Here is a 16,667-nt window from a genome sequence, read left to right on the forward strand (position 1 = left end):
GGAAGCCCCCTCAGTTTTCCAATGAGAATTAAACCATTTCCATCTGCACATACCCTCTTCTCCCTCTTCCCCAGATACAGTAGGGAGAGTCTCTCCTTCTCTCTAGACCAGCCCCCAGCTGTCCCCTGGGTCCCATGGCCCCACACCTTCTTGAGAACCTCAGCCACCCATTAGTTAATCCAATCTCTCCTGTCTGTCTCATCAACTTTCCCTTTCTCCTGGATCCTTTTTAGCAGCTCGTGAGCATATGCAAATATCTTCCTTTAAAATGTCACTAGAGTCCGTCTCAAAAAAAAGTAAAAATGTCACTAGGTTCTCATCCCTCATTTCTTCCACATTCTCTGCCTCCATTTCCTCACCCCAACACACTGCTTAACACACTTCTGCCCCATCATGCTGCCAAGAAGTGTCTCACTAAGGTCACCAGTGTCACTAAATCCACAGGACATCTTGCAGTACTCATCTTAGCGGCCTCTCTGTAGTGCTTGTCATGGATGCCGCTCCTTCCTTCTGACACTCTCTTCCCTCCCTTTCTGGAACTCTGCACTGCCAGGTTTTCCTCCTAGCCTTCTGCTCACCCCTCAGTTTCCACTGCTGATCTTTAAGTATTGAACATCTCCCAGCCCAACCCTCTTCCCACTCTGTACCCTTCCTAGACCATCTCCTACACTGATGACTTCTGCGTGTCTGTCTCCATTCCAGACAGTCTTCTGAGCTCCACGTACTCACCCTCCAACTCCACCTTTCCAGTTGCTCCACAGAGCTACACATGTTCAAGAAATGAACTCGCCATTCAAAGATCTACCCTGCAGAACAGTCAGCATTTGGCCTCTTACTCCTCCTCCTGTGCTCCCTGGTTCTGTGAATAGTTGAGTCAGACAAAACTCCAATAATCACCCTTGAGACTCCCCACTTCATAAAATCTATCAGTAAATCCTGGAGATCTTACTTGCTACATACCTCTGGGATCTGGGCGTTTCTCTTTAATACTGCTGCCACCAGCTCCCGCCCCCAACCGCCTATTCCAAACCATAATAATCACTCACCTGAACTCTCACAGTCCCCTCTTGACACCAACTCCAGTCTTACTCCCTTCTCTCCACATAGCAGCAAGAGTGATCTTTTAGAAGTACAAATATAATCGCGCCCTTTTCAAGCTTGCAGAGTTGCACCCACATCTTTAGCATGCGGGACCTTCCCTGTCTCTAGCCTCATCTCACACCCTTCCCCCGATGGCCTTCCCTGTAGCCCCCTAATACACCGCCCTTCTCTCAGCTTTTCCCACCCTCCCACTCCTTCCTGACTCAGACTTTAGCCCATAAGCCCTCTCTGACAGGGATCTGCTCAGTCCCCCTTGTCCTCTTCCCTCACTGCCTGCCCACTCGTTCAATAGAGTTCACCTTGAACTGGATCCTCTTCTGACCATGCAGAAGAACTGGGTCAACCTCCCAGTTGGATTTTTCTCCTCCTTTTTAGTCCTTGCCACAATTGTAATTAAGTACTGATGGCATGACTGGTTGCTTAGGGACAGTCTCCTTGGTTGATATGGAAGCTTCACAGGGCAGAGGCCATGCCCAACTTTAACACACAGTGGACTGTCCATAAATAGTTGGTGAAAGAATACATAAGATGTGGTTAGAAATATGGGTGGAAAGTCCAGGGAAGAGGGCAGGAGACACACACTTGGAAGTCATCACCATAAAGGGGTTGGGGGAAGGCAAGACCCTCTGAAGGAAGTACGCAGAAGACAGTCATGAGGATAGAGGCTTGGCAGGAAGTGCTTATTTCTGAGGGGGAGGAGGGGCAGGAAGGGACAGGAAAGAAGACAGAGAAGAAGAGTCAAGAGCTGAGAAGATAACATGTATCACAGAAGAAAGAGAATTGTAAGAAGGAAAGTTAGTTCACAGTGTTTAAATCTTCAGCAAAGTTAAAAAGATGAAGCCTGAGAGGTGTCCTCGATGACAGCACTCATGGGGAGGTGGGCCTGAAACCACAGGAAGGGGCTGAGATGGAAACGGGAAGTAAGGCCTCCACTATGAAATCTTCCTGAACACTCCAGCTCTCAGTGGCCGGCTCTCCTCTGATCATCTAGAATACAAATTCTTCCTTTTCTATGGCATATGGAAATATATAAACTTATACAGTGTAATATTATAAGGTCAATATTACTCAAATTCCCGTTTCACTAAAGGGGAAATCAAGGCTTAGTGTGGTTAAATAATCTGTCCAAGTCATACAGTGAGATGTATCCTGGGTCTAAAGCCCTTGTTCTCAATCCTGGCCTTCAGGGCTTTATAACATAGGTCTGCCTTCACGTGTCTATGGCTTCCTCTCAAATCAGAGTGTGATTCCTTACAGGGGAGGGACCTTTTCTTTTTCATAGCTTCATGCCATGCAGCCCCAGCACAATGACTTACATATAATAGGTACTCAAAGCTTACACACTGGGCAGCCCTGTCAAACATGGTGGGTCCAACACGATGACCTAAGCCATTCATCCCAGCACTGGTCCTCCTTGAAAGAGGAGACACATGTATGGCTAACCTTTCCTTCCCAGCTATCCCCCATCCACTCAAGCTTGCTTTCCTGAAAAGAAAGACATTGAAGTGATGTTCCTCATGTTTCTCTCCTTCTACATAAGCCTCAAAGATACTATTCCCAAATATGTTAAGTAGGAAGATGTAGGAGGACATATTGGCCTTTTCCCAGGACATGGAATCAACCCAAGTTGCAGTTCACCTAAGTCGTGTTTGTGTTTCTGAGTGTCTTAAACATGCAGATACTAAGATACGCCCTCTCCTTTGTTTTTGATGGCACAGTTATTAGAGTTTCCTCACTGTGTATATTTTAAAACATGGCCTCAAAATTCTTTGACAATGCCGTCTTCAAGATGTGAAGTCTATATTCCCTCTCTTTGAATCTACGCTCTGAGACTATGTAAACAAGATAATTAATATCATGTTTATTTCTGGACGCAGATCATAAGAACACAGTAGCTTCCATTATCTCTGTCTTGGTATGCTTGCTCTTGGAATCTACCTACCATTCTGTGAGGAAGCCCAAGCAGCCTATGGAGAGGCCCATGGGAGAGAAACTGAGGCCCTCAGCCCACAGCTCTGGCTGAGCTCCTGACCTCCAGCCATCCCCAACCTGCCAGCCATGTGAGTGAGTTATCTTGGAAGCAGCTCCTCCAGCCTCCAGCCGAGCCTCACAGCTGACACTGCATGAAGCAGAAACCACTGCCCCTCAGTCCTTCCCAAACACCTGACCCATAGAAACTATGACGGAGAAAAAATGACTGTTGTTTTAAGCCACTACACTGTAGGAGGATTTGTTAGGCAGCAGTAACTAACCAGAACAGCCATGTAATCATTGAATAAGTGTGGAAGTAGCAAGATCATTGGGGACCACTTATCCACCTGCTCCTCCACCCCTTTGCGACTTCCCTCACCCCTGGCTTAGAAGCAGTAAGTGGGGCCTCTTCCCATAGCCATCATAGGAACCCCATCCTCCTAGATTGTGTTAGCTCAGCAAAGAGGATGAGTAAACCTCACTAAATTAGCATTCAAAATCTCAAACACAGCTGATAAGAAAGTCCCCAGCCACCATCATTACTGTATAAATGTATCTGTAGAATGAATGCTAGGCTATGTGGTACCTTGAGATATGGTTATCCTGTTGTGGCCTCCGAGGAAAAAGCTGATCTGTGTGGGTAGGTGGCATTCTACCTGAAGGAAGAGGCAAATGCCAGTGTCATTCCCTGGGGGAGGTAGAAACTGGAACCTGGAACATGAGCTCCATGCTTCTGCAGGGCTAACCCACATCCATGACACTTCTGTTTTCTTCATTCCCTTTCCTTGCCCATGGCCATCATCCCTAATACATTTTGGTTTGATTTCCCATTGAGACCCTACTTGGCCTCATTATGTCACCAATCAGTTGGAGTCAGCAGAAGAAATGAAGCACGTTTGCCATCCTGGGTTGGAAAATGAGGAGACATGAAGCTTCAACTCTCAGAGGCAGGAATGAGGGGGCAGCATAGTGTGACGGCACACTGAGGGTGTGGTTAAAAACTCGACCCAGGAGTGGAGGCGCCAGGGTTCATCGTCTCACCCTATATTAGCAGCTTGGGACGTCGCAGGGCCTACATATCCTCACCTGTGGAATGGAGATAATAACAGTTCCCTCCCTCACAGGGTGTTAATAAATGAGATTTTTCCAAGCAACACATTTATAACAGCAGCCTGGCACACCACGAGGACGCAATATATGTAAACTGCTGCTGCTGTGATAATGATGATGATGAAGGTGAAGATGACAACATTGTGAGGGGCAGGATCAGGAGCTTAGAAGGCGGGGGGTTGGTGGGGAGGGGTGCTTCAGGTCAGAGCTCTTCATCCCGGGATCCTGTGTGGATGGAACAGAACTTTGATCTCGCAGACGGAGCTCTGCCTTGCAAGCCAGGCCATCCAGAAGGTCATCTGTCCCAACATGAGCTGTGTGTTGAGCAGGGAGCAGTGAAAATCTGAAAGGGGACAGGGACTTCCTTGGGCAGAGTCAGGAGAGAGTGGGCAGCTGCCCCTCCCCTGGCCCACCTGGTGCCAAGCTTGGGTGTGGCAGCCCTTCCCACAGGTCCGTGCCCACCTGCTCCTGTCTGCAGGCAGTTGTCTGGGTTTCAAGTCCAGCAAGTCATATTTGGGGGAAATCTACTGTCTGTCATGTACTGTGCCAAGTTCAGCCAGCCCCTGGCAGAATCCAGAGGAAAGGTTTATACAGTCATCCAAGGACAACTTGGAAGATGTCAAGGAGCTAAACAACTTTCCTCTGTAGGGACCAGGGCCTAGTAAGAGCCCCAAAGCAGCCCCAGAGGAATGGAGACAGTGATAAACTTCATTCAGATATACGAGATGTTTCCTGACGTTTCCTAAAGCAGCGACAAGGGGACTTTGTTATGTTGCTTTGAAGAAGGATATAAAATTGATATTCTCTCTTTCTGTCTCTCCATATACATCTCTCAATTCCATCAGAGTTTATATGAAAACTACCTAGAGTTTTAGTTTATTTCAAGCTAAAGAAAAGTGAGGCAACAATGTGAAACAGCCACTGAAAGAGCAAACTTAAATTTGAGATGCATTAATAGAATTACATTTTTTCAGACAAAAAAAGGATTAAACAAGTACATCTAGCTTCCTATCTGGAGCTAGGAAACCACTGCAAAGAAACAGAGAACAAGCAGGGATTAGCTCAGGAAGATCAGCATGTCCCCGATCTCACAGAACTGGGTCTGGATCCAGGTGGGCCATTGAGAAGCTGTGGGCTTAGGGAACTAGTGGAAACTAAAGCTGGAAGGTGATCTTGATTCTCTAATGTGGAGGCCTGACATGGAAAGCCTGACGTGGAAAGCCTCTACTTATGTCAGAGGATAATAGGGAGCCATTGAAAGTTTTAGATCATGATAGTGACACTGTGGGGATGACTTTCTATCTAGGCTTAAATGGGAGGTGGAAACTTCAGAACCCTTCAGAAGCATCCCTGCTCCTTCAGAGGAGACATCAATTTCTATTCCCAGGTTCCAGCTCACAGCAACTTCTAGAAAGTTCTTCATTCAGACTGCAAAATGGAAGCCTCCCTGCAGGGCCCGAGGAGGATTCCTGACACTAATAAATCCCAGTGGCGAGCAGGGTTGGGGGAGGTGGAGGAGAAATGGGGCAGAATGTGAGGAGAGAGAGGGGCAGAGAGGGGTCAGAGGCCCTGGAGGACAAGAGGAAGTGCCTCCAAATCCTTTCCCGTGCCCGCCACCTCACCTTCCTCCGTCGTGACTCAGAGGAGCCTCTGAACCACCATGCCCAGTGATGAAGGAGATGACAACTCTTCACAGGAGCAAGAGGCACACGCAAATAAAGGTCAGGCCCCCTTGCCCAAACTCCCAAGGCGGCCGTGCCTCTTTGGCTTGCTGGAGCTCAGAGGCACAGCACGTTGCCCCTGGAGAATCTGACTCCGCAGACTCCTTACCGAGCAGAGCAGGCGTGCCCCCAGCTAAACATACCTACGTGTGAACACCCAGAGTGAAAATCAAAGCAGACCTTTGGAACAAGTGATTCTAAGGGACCCCTGACTTTACAAAAAGATTCGCCCCCTCTTGCTTTTCCTCAAGACAATGTGATGTATATAGTCAGAAAAACTTAGGTTCTCACCCAAGCACTACCTTGACAGATGACATTTTTTCTTTTTTTTTTTTTTTTTTGAGACAGAGTCTCACTCTGTGTCGTCCAGGCTGGAGTGCAGGGGCACAATCTTGGCTCACTGCAACCCCCACTTCCCACATTCAAACAATCCTCCCACCTCAGCCTCCCAAGAAGCTGGAACCACGGGTGCACACCACCACACGCAGCTGATTTTTTGTAGAGATGGGGTTTTGCTAGGTTGCCCAGGCTGATCTCAAACACCTGGACTCAAGCAATCCGCCCACCTCAGCCTCCTAAAGTGCTGGAATTACAGGCATAAGCCACACGATGTCTGGCCTAGCAGGTGACTTTTGACATATCACTATGTGTGAACTTCAGAATCTTTATTTGGAAAATGGAAGTAAAATCTGTCCTCTAACCTCATGGGGGTCATTGTAACGATTAAATGAGATGAAACTCTGTAAACTCAAGGCAGTATTATCACTGTTGCTATTAGCGATAGCTCATAGGATGTGCCAGGCCCTACTCTAAGCAACTTACATTTATTAGCTCATTGGATTCTTAAATAGCCATTTACCCTGGGGGTTTTAAATATAATGTGCATTGTTCCCTTAAAGGCTGAAAGCTTCATTTAAAAAATAATTTACAACTGGCTGGGCTCAATGGCTAATGCCTATAATCCCAGCACTTTGGGAGGCTGAGGCGAGGCGGGTGGATCACCTGAGGTCAGGAGTTCAAGATCAATCTGGCCAACATGGTGAAACCCCGTTTCTACTAAAAATACAAAAATTAGCCAGGTGTGGTGGTGCTGCCTGTAATCCCAGCTACTTGGGAGGCTGAGGCATGAGAATCGCTTGAACCTGAGAGGTGGAGCTGCAGTGAGCCAAGATCGCGCCACTGTACTCCAGTCCGGGCTACAGAGTAAGACACCGTCTCAAAAAATAAAAATAAAAATAAAAAATAATTTACAACAAAAAAACTTATACAAGATAATTCAGTAACATGGTTGGATACAAAATTAACTCATTAAATATCTACACCTTCAGATATACAACAGCCAGTAAGAAGACATAAAAAATGCTTCAGTTACAATAGCAAGAACAACAAAAAAGAAAAATACTTAGGAATAAACTTTAAAAGATTTGTAGAAAATCTATGTGAAGAAAGCTTCCGAATGCTACTCAGAGATCCAGAAGAAGGTGTGAATATAGGAAAAGAAATTATATGTCCTCAGAGTGGGAGACAAAACAGAAGAAACATGTTAATTCTCTCAGAATTAATCCATAATTCTAAAATGACCCCAGTGAAAATAACAAAAGCTTTTCTTCTTTTTAACTAAACAAGCTAGTTAAACTAACACTCATATAGAAAAAGAAACAAAGAAAAAGCAGGGGAATTAGGAAAGGGAGAATTAGTGGGTGTCAGGTGAGGAATTAGCCTACCAGAGGGTGAGGCACATTACAAAGCTACAAGTTTAAATTAGCGTGGACTCAGAGATGGCACCACTGCACTCCAACCTGGCTGACAGAGTGAGACCCCGTCTCAAAAATAAATAAATAAATAAATTAGTATGGACTTAGTTATGAGAAATACAAGAGGAAGAACACACAGTCCAGAAATAAACTCAGATACAGTCATTTAGAACATGATAAAGGTTATATTTTAAACGAGCAGAGAAAAGATGGATTTTTAATCAATGATATTGATGTGGTCATTTGAAAAAAGTTAAGTTTGACTCCTTACCTTACTCTTCACACCAAACTAAATTGTAGATATATCAATATTGATAAATGAAAAAATTAAGCCACAGGAATGCATCAAAAGAGGTACGTAGAGGGATATTTATAGCTTTAAATAGAAAAGAAGAAAGGTTGAAATCAATGAACCAAGCAACCATCTCAAAAATGCAGGGAAAGAACTACAAAATAGACCCAAAGGAAATAGAAAGAGGGAATGTAGAAATTAATCAAATAGGAAAGCAAACATACAATAGAAAGGATTACCAAAGTCAGAAGTTTGTTCTTCGCAAAAGGGGATACCAGAGGCTGGGAAGGGTAGAGGAAGGGAGGAACAGGAGCTAGATAGGAGAAAGAAGCTCTAGTGTCTATAGCATTATAGTTACAGTTAACATATGTTATATGTTATATATATATAAAACATATAACATATGTTATATGTTATATATATATAAAACATATAACATATGTTATATGTTATATATATAAAACATATATGTTATATGTTAACTATAGCTACAGTTAACAATAATATATTATATGATTTCCAATAGCTAGAAGAAAGATATTGAATGTTCCCAACACAAAGAAATAAGTGTTCGAGATCATAGATATGCTAATTACTCTGATCTGATCACCATACATTATACGTATTACAACATCACCATGTACCTCATAAATATGTACAGTTGTGTCAAAAAAGTTTGTTTTTTGCAAAGTCCAATTTTTTAAAAAAAATCATAAAAATACTATGGAAAAAGAAAAAACAGAAAAAATTGTTATCATGTTGGGTGAAATGGGTGGTGAGATCTCTCTAAATATGACATCATCACTGGTTTCCCCTTTGCCTTATCCTGCTTTATTGCTCTTGAAATCACGTATCACCATCTGGCATTCCACTCACTTTCCTGTTCATCTGTTTGAAGATGAAAGCAAACTGGATGAAAGCCGTATCACCAGCGCCTAAAACAGTTCTGACACATAGTAGGTGTTCAGAAATATTCATTGAGTGATTGTTAAAGAAGGGGGACAGATTTCTTTAATGAGCAAAAAGCTCCTGAAAATCAAGTAAGAAAGAGATAGAAAAGGATATGAATAGAAATCTCATAGAAAATGAAATATAAAGGCCCTTACACATGTAAAAAGATGTTAAATTTCATTCATAATCAGAGAAATGCAAATTGGAAAATAATGAGATTCCATTTTACCTATTATGTTGGCAAATAATTAAAACAAATGACAAAAAGTTAATAACACACATGTTTCTAATGAGAGAAGAGTTAAATGATACAATCTCTGTGGAAGCTAATTAGGCCATATTTATTAAAATTATACGGGCACGTACCCATTGATCATTTGGCCATATCTATCAAAATTATGAAGTCACCTACTCATTTTGCACATGTGTTTGTTTAAAGATGTTCATTTAAAGATACTCCTTCAGCAGTGTTGGTAATAATAATTAAAAAAAGGAAACAATTCGATGTCTGTCAACAAGAAACCATTTAAATAACTTATGGTACCGCCGGGAATGAAATTCTTTGCAGCCATTAAAGTGAACAGGTCTGCCCTATAGGTTCTGATCTGGAAACATCTCCAAGACGTATTGTTAAGTGGAAAAAAAGCAGAATAGTGTAGAGAGGGTATGGCCATTTGTATATGATACATATACTTACAGAGGCATTGAATACTTCTGGAATGGGACATAAGAAACATAATAGTGCTTGCTTCTAGGGTGAAGAACTGCATGAGTGGGGGCAGGCACGGGATAAAGATTTACTTTTCATCATCCACCTTTTGAATTTCATGCCATATGTCTGTACCATATATATTCAGTACATCCATATCTGCTCCTGTATGCACATGAGATCTCTAGAAGGAGAATATCTGAAATCAGCCACAGTGACTTCCTCTGCAGAGGGGGACCGGACACTAGAGGACCATGAGAAGGGAAACTTAGTATTGGACTTCTTTTAATTTTGTTCGATTTCTTTTTCTTGACTATGTGCATGTGTTACCTGTTCATTAAAATAAAATGCATTTCTCCCTGCTCCTCTAGACTGCCCTTTCTGTGACTCTGTCCTCAGCGCCAGCCTTCCCTCCTGCCTCCTCCTTTTGGACACACTATCTGCCACACTCCACGGCAGGGGACCGTGGGAAGAGCATAAACTTTAGAATTGGATGATCCAGCTTCTCACACTGACTCTGAGTGTCCTCGTCCTCATCTGTAAAATGGGGATAAAAGCAGTCTGTTATAGGGTGTGGTAAGAATTACATGAGATGACTTATAAAGTGAGTGCACAAAAACAACAGTTCCTGCTGGCTCGCTTTTCTGGAACACAACTGTCATACCCATGAAGGGCAGAGGTGGCTGAACCTTTCTGTGGCTTGGACTCAGAAATATCCTCCCTCCCTTTACCAGCAACCTCCAAACTCTTAAGGAAGAAACAAGTGGCAAAGGCTTTAAGGAAAACAGTATCCCTCTAATATTTAGAGAGCAGCAAGGACATTCCTCCAGTTTGTACATGAGGAAAAGGGTGTCCCAAATTCCCAACACACCCAGCATCCTGGGGCCCCAAACTCCAGCCTGGAAGGAAGCATCATTCAATGTAAACAGACTAGGGGAGTCAGCTCTGGCAGGACCGGTATCAGCTGGGAGTGGGGGTGGGGGGTTGTGCCATGAGACAACAGGAAGGGGAGGGGAATGAATGTTTGCCCCACCAGGCATGAGGAGAGAGAATCAGATGCAAAACCTGCCTTGCCCCAGGGACAGCATGGAGGTTTCAGTATCAGAGTCAAATATAGACCCATTTCCATAAAGGCACCAGCCGCTGCTTCTATAAATACCTCAGCCAGTTTTCCGGGGTTCTCATGTGACTTTGATGCCTACCTCGTCTGCGGGGATCCGTCACCATGGTGACCGGGCCATGTGACCAGCCACTCTTCATTCATGGCAGGTTGCAGTGTCCTGGATTGGGGGTGGGGTAGTGAAGCAGGGCTGGAGGGAGGGCCGAGGAGAGGGAGAACGAGGATGAACAATGAATAAAGATAAAGTTTCCAGTCTTGGGGGAGACTGCAGAGCTCTAGGTTTACTGCAAGGATGCTCTGACAGAATTATCGATTTCCCCAGGCTGGCTGGCTGGAGAGGAATATATTTCTTCAAGAAGTCTTGCCTTTGAGTCAGGGAATCAAAGGTTTAGAGCTGGAAAGCACCATAACAATCCTCTAGGCCACTACCCTTGTTTATACAGATGAAAACAGGAAGACCCAGAAAGGTAGACTAACTCTTCTAAGGTCACACAGCAAGTCAGTTGCAAAACTGGGGCAAGAACCAGGCTGTGTGTCATTGTCAGATTCCTCTCCATCTAACTGGGGCCTCTGGGCTGGGGTCTGTGGTGGGCCACAGATTTAAGTGTGACTCTGATGAGTGGGACTTTGAATCACCAGGTGGTTCAACACAGTTGGAGTCATAGGTTCTCCAAAGAAGGTGAAAACAGATCATTTCATCTGTGCCAAGGCTCAGTCCTGGCCCCTTGGCTAATAAATGTGGGAGACAGTGGCTAACACATCATGAGAGGTCTTGCATTATTGAGCAAAGCTAGCTGTCATCCTTGGTAATCCATGGAAATCTTTTTGATCAGAATGTCTTAGATTTGCCTCCACTGCTGAATCCCTCAAACATCACCAAGTCCTGTACCCTTCCTTGATGGGTGTTGGGGATAAGATGAAGAGGCAAGAAAAGAACACTTCCTGCCTTCACAGACCTCCCATGTTTATGTACATGTGGATAAGTAAGTAGAAGAGAATGTTGTTACCCAACAAGCTATGCTCCAGGGAGTTCTCAGGTCTAGAAATAGGACAGGCCACCGGAGTTGGGGAAGGCTTCCAGGAGGAGGTGAGGAGAAGGAGGTAGCCCGGCAGGTGGATGAGAAGGAGCATTCTCAGGGGCACCAGATAGTGGGGCGGGAATTGAGTGGGCGGGGTAGGGGAGAGTATGTTTGAATGAGGTGACCAAGCCTTCGGATAGGTCGGCTGCCAACCGCATAGCTGATTCATATGGTTCAATCACGTGGGCGCAAGCAGCTGGCAGCAAGGGTCCAGGAGGAGATGGATTCACAGAAGACAAAAAAAACACTTGCTTTGAAATATTCCTGAAAGAGACCAAGAACAAAGCAGACATCATCACTAAGCCGGAAGACCGTCAGTAGCAGTTGTGAGCTCTGTCACCACCTGGTCTTGAGACAGCAGTCCAGCAGGCTTCACGGAGGTTAAAATTCCCCATGCTGGAGCCTGGTAGCAGCCAGAGTGTCCCAGCCTGAGGTTCTGCCTCCCTCCTTCTTCACTTAGATCATCCTGGTGGATCTTAGGGGTAAGGGCAGAAGACAGGGGTGAAGCAGAGGGCAGAGCACCTCACCTGCCCCCACCCCACCATCTGTTTGCCAGCAGACTGACCATCACAGCCTCCTCCCACATGAAAGGGTGAGAGCACGTAGTCTGATAAGGGAGGCTGTGCCAGCCCGTGTGAATGCCACACTTCCTCTGTGCTTCTCAACCAGCTGAGCACCCACACTGTGTGTGTTTACCAGAACTGCAAGCTGCTGGAGTCCTGAGACAACGCCCAACCTAATTCTATAAACCCCTCCTCTGGCTTGTAACGGGGGGCATTGAATGGAAGTACAAAGTCATCTGGGTGGGCCTGGGAGGGGTTGGTATTTAGCATGCCGGTGCAGACAGGGCACACCTTGGAGACAGACCTGAATCTCAGTCCCGGCTGTCACTTACTTTCATGGCCTTGGGGACCTTCTTTAGTCTATCTGAGCCTCAACTGCTTATCTTGCGAAAGGGGATAATGTCACCTCCCTGATGAATGGCTGTGAACAGTAGACGTGATGATTACAAAGTGGCACATAGAAAGTGATTTTGAAGGCAGTTGCTTCTATTACAGTAGGTGGATGAATGGGAGCATTTCCTTGTGGGTTTCCAGCTTCCACCTCACCTCGAATTCTGCCGAGACTTCATACCTAGCACCTTTCTGTGCATCATCCCTTCTGCCCAGAAGGTCCTTCCACTTGGCTCCACTCATCCAAAGCCTCTCTGTCCTTCAAAGTCCCATTTAAATGTCACTCCTACCTGTCTTGCTTGATCACCTCCAACCCAGAGTGATGTTCCACAGGCCAACTCTGCCAGCACTTATGAGTGGCCGCAGCACCATCCTTCAGCTCATAGCACACCTTGCCTTTAACAGCAACAGTGAGAAGTATCGCATGGAACACCATTTACTGTGCCAAGAACCTGACATATATGAGACTTGGAGAGGGTAAGTGACTTGACCATGATCACACAGCTAAAAGGTGGCAAAAGTGCAAAATAAGCCCAAGCCCCCACAGTCCCATGCTTACACACGCTGCACATCACTGCTCCACATCCTTACTGTTACTCACTTGAACACCTTGACTCTCTCCAGCTACATTATAAGCCAGTGTGTATCAGGAAACACAGTCCCTGGAGTCAGTTTGAAAGGGATTGAAAGCTTGCCTTTGCCACTGACTGGGTGGGTGACCTTGTGTGAGTCGTTACCTTCTCCAAATCACAGTTTCCTCATCTAGAGTTACTGAAGGGTTTGTTTAAATGATATGACATGCAGTGATGGAGCTGTCTTATAACAACATTTGCGCTCACGCTTCCTGTTTGCTCCCAGGCAGCTGGGTACACAATGAAAGCTCCAGCTAATACCTGAGTGCATATCAGCATAATCTAAGAACTCCTTGTGCATCTGTTCATTTTATTCCTTACAACGCTACAAAGTAGATAGTGTTCCCACTTTCTCAACAGGTTAAGAAACTTGTCCAATGTGACATAACCAAACAACAGAGTTAGGATTTGACCCTAGATCCTTCGGATCCCAAAGCCCATGCTCTAAACCATGATTCTATGAGGCCCCTCTACACAGTGGGTGGTGGGTAATTCCTCATCCATTTCTCCTGTGAGATAGTTCAAGCAGAAATCACAAATTCCATCTTATGGATGGAGAAGGAAAAGCCCGGGGGTATTCAGTGACTTGTCCAAGGTCACAAGCCAGTTGATGGCAGAGTCAGTCCTAGAACTCAGGACTCCTAAACCCAGTGCTCCACTTTCTGTGGAGCTGCTTGCTGCCTGTGGCTGAGGTTCCTGAGATGGAGATGCTGGGACTCTGGGACCTTGGCCAGGAAGTTGGCCATAGGCCTCAGCCTGGGCCCAGGAAGCTTCCAACCATGGAGGAATTTGCTTTGAAGACAAAGGATGACTCCTGGCAAGGGAAGTTGTTCCTATTTCTGCTCCAGACAAACGGGAGGCTGCTGCAGATTCCATGATAAATCTTTTTGCGAAAGATGATGCATCACTTTGGGCCAGTTATATGCACAGTCTTTGGACATTATACAAGTCAATTACTAAGACCAAGTTCTCAGCACTGAGCAGAGATATTTTCATCGAGTCGCTGTAACGGAGCCAGAGCCTCCCAGGGATCTGGCAGGGAAGCTGCTCTACTTCATAGTTTATGCTGGGGGTGACTGCAGAATGGTGAGACCTGCCCAGGTGCCCAGTGGGAAAGGCGTCCAGTCCCACCAGGATGACTTCCACTCAGTGTTTGCCCCCGAGGATTATTCTGCCCATTTCAGAATCCCCAGCCTAACGTGTCCTCACTCTCAGCTGCCTGGAGTCAAGGAAATAAGTTTCCATTTAAGGCTGAACCCCCAAGTACAGGTCTGCAAATAGGGCCTTGCTTTTCCAGCCTTAAGTCCCAGAAGCACTCTCCTATACCCTAGGTGTGTCCTTACCTGAGTCCCAAATACTTCCAGGTCATCTCTCCTGCCCCCTCAAAACCTCCTGGGCATTCCAGCCTGCCAGGCCAGTCCCTAGGAACTGCTCCAGGCCAGCAGATCCAGCCTCCCCTCTACTCCCCAGATGAGAAGCACATGGCTGGTCCTCCTGAGGCCAGGGATTTCAAAGCTAATATGTTTATTTCAAGAGGGTCCTTCTCTGGCCTGACAGTGGCTTTTGGTGTTTCAGAATGAAGGTTTGAGGTCCTGGTAAGAGCACTGTAGGCCTTACCCACTGGCTGTGTGGCATTAGGCAGGCCCTTAACCTCTCTGGGCCCCAACTGCCTCAGCTGAAAATGTGGCAAGTGGTCTGCCTAGCTCCAAAATGCTCTGATTCATTCTCTGGGACTCCAGGAAGGCAGTTGGAAGTGGCTGGAGCAGAAGATGAGGGGGCTGTGGGTGATAAGAAATAAAGAGACGAGATTAAATGGCGAAGGCAGGGGCTTGAAGCATGGAGAGCTTGAATTTTATGCTACAAAGCTTAGATTTTATTTTAAAGCTAATGGAGAAGCAGGGGAAGATTTTAAGCATGGGTGTAGAATTACCAAAATTAGCAAATAAGAATACCAGACATCCAGTTAAATTTGAATGTGAACTGACCATCCTGTCTTTTATCTGGCAATCCTGCATGGGACCGACAGAGAAAGTTCTCTGGGCGCTGAGTGGAGAATGTATTGGAGGTGACAAAACTGGAAGCAGGAAGACACCATTTGGGGGGTTATTATTGTACTCTAGGCAATAATTACAAAAGCTAATATTTGTTGAATGCTTTTTTGTGGGTTGCTTTTTTTTGGGGGGGGGCAGGCACTGTTCTAATTACTTTACATATATAAATTAATGTAATTCGTGTAACAAGCCTATGAAGTATAGTATCTAATATCACTCCCATTTTACAGGTAAAGAGGCTGAAGCACACAGAGATTAAGCAACTTGGCCCAGGTCACACAGCTAGTTAGTGGCAGAACTGGGGTTGGAGTCCAAAGCCTCTGTGCTTAACCACTTTAGCATACTACCACCCAGGGGGCCACTAGAGCCTGGCCCCAGGCCATGTGATGGGAACTGGGTGATAGACTGTTTGAAAGCCTCAGCTGCTGGGGTGGGGATTGGGGTACCATGACAGATAGAGAGATGAGAAGGGAGAATCAGGAATCCGGCTGTGTCACAGTGACACTCACATTTTCTTTTATTTATTTATTTATTTCTCTCTCTCTTTTTTTTTTTTTTAAGACAGTCTCACTCTGTCGCCCAGGCTGGAGTGCAGTGGTGCCATCTCTGCTCACTGCAACCTCCGCCTCCCTGGTTCAAGTGATTCTCCTGCCTCAGCCTCCCAAGTAGCTGGGATTACAGGTGCACACCACCACGCCCGGCTAATTTTTTTTATTTTTAGGAGACACAGGGTTTCACCATATTGGTCAGGCTGGTCTCAAACTCCTGACCTCAGGTGATCCACCCGCCTTGGCCTCCCACAGTGCTGGGACTAAAGGCGTGGAGCCACTGCGCCTGGCTGACACTCACATTTTCAGATCACTTGATACTTTTCATAGCAGAAAGAGGGACTGGTAAGAAAAACAAAAACTAGCCTTGAAGAAAGGCATCTACCAGACACCGGGCCTGGTGTGCAGTACTTTCTGTCCATCATCTCGCCTAATCCCCTCCACTGCCTGCTGAGGTAGGTAATGAATTTACTCCATGGCTGAATAGGAGATTTTTTTAAGCCAGAGGATGAGCTGCGGGTGGTGGTTGGAGGGGGGCGCAGCTGTGAAGCGAGAGGCCAGTCAGATGGCTGCCGTGAGTGCCTGGGCTGAGGGCAGCATTCAGGACCCTGAATGCAGGGTATTTAAGGGGCACACTCAGCAGCACCTGGCAGTTGCCTGGATTGGGTAAGGCAG

This window comes from Piliocolobus tephrosceles, chromosome 1, assembly GCF_002776525.5.
Source record: "Piliocolobus tephrosceles isolate RC106 chromosome 1, ASM277652v3, whole genome shotgun sequence".
Lineage (NCBI taxonomy): Eukaryota > Metazoa > Chordata > Mammalia > Primates > Cercopithecidae > Piliocolobus > Piliocolobus tephrosceles.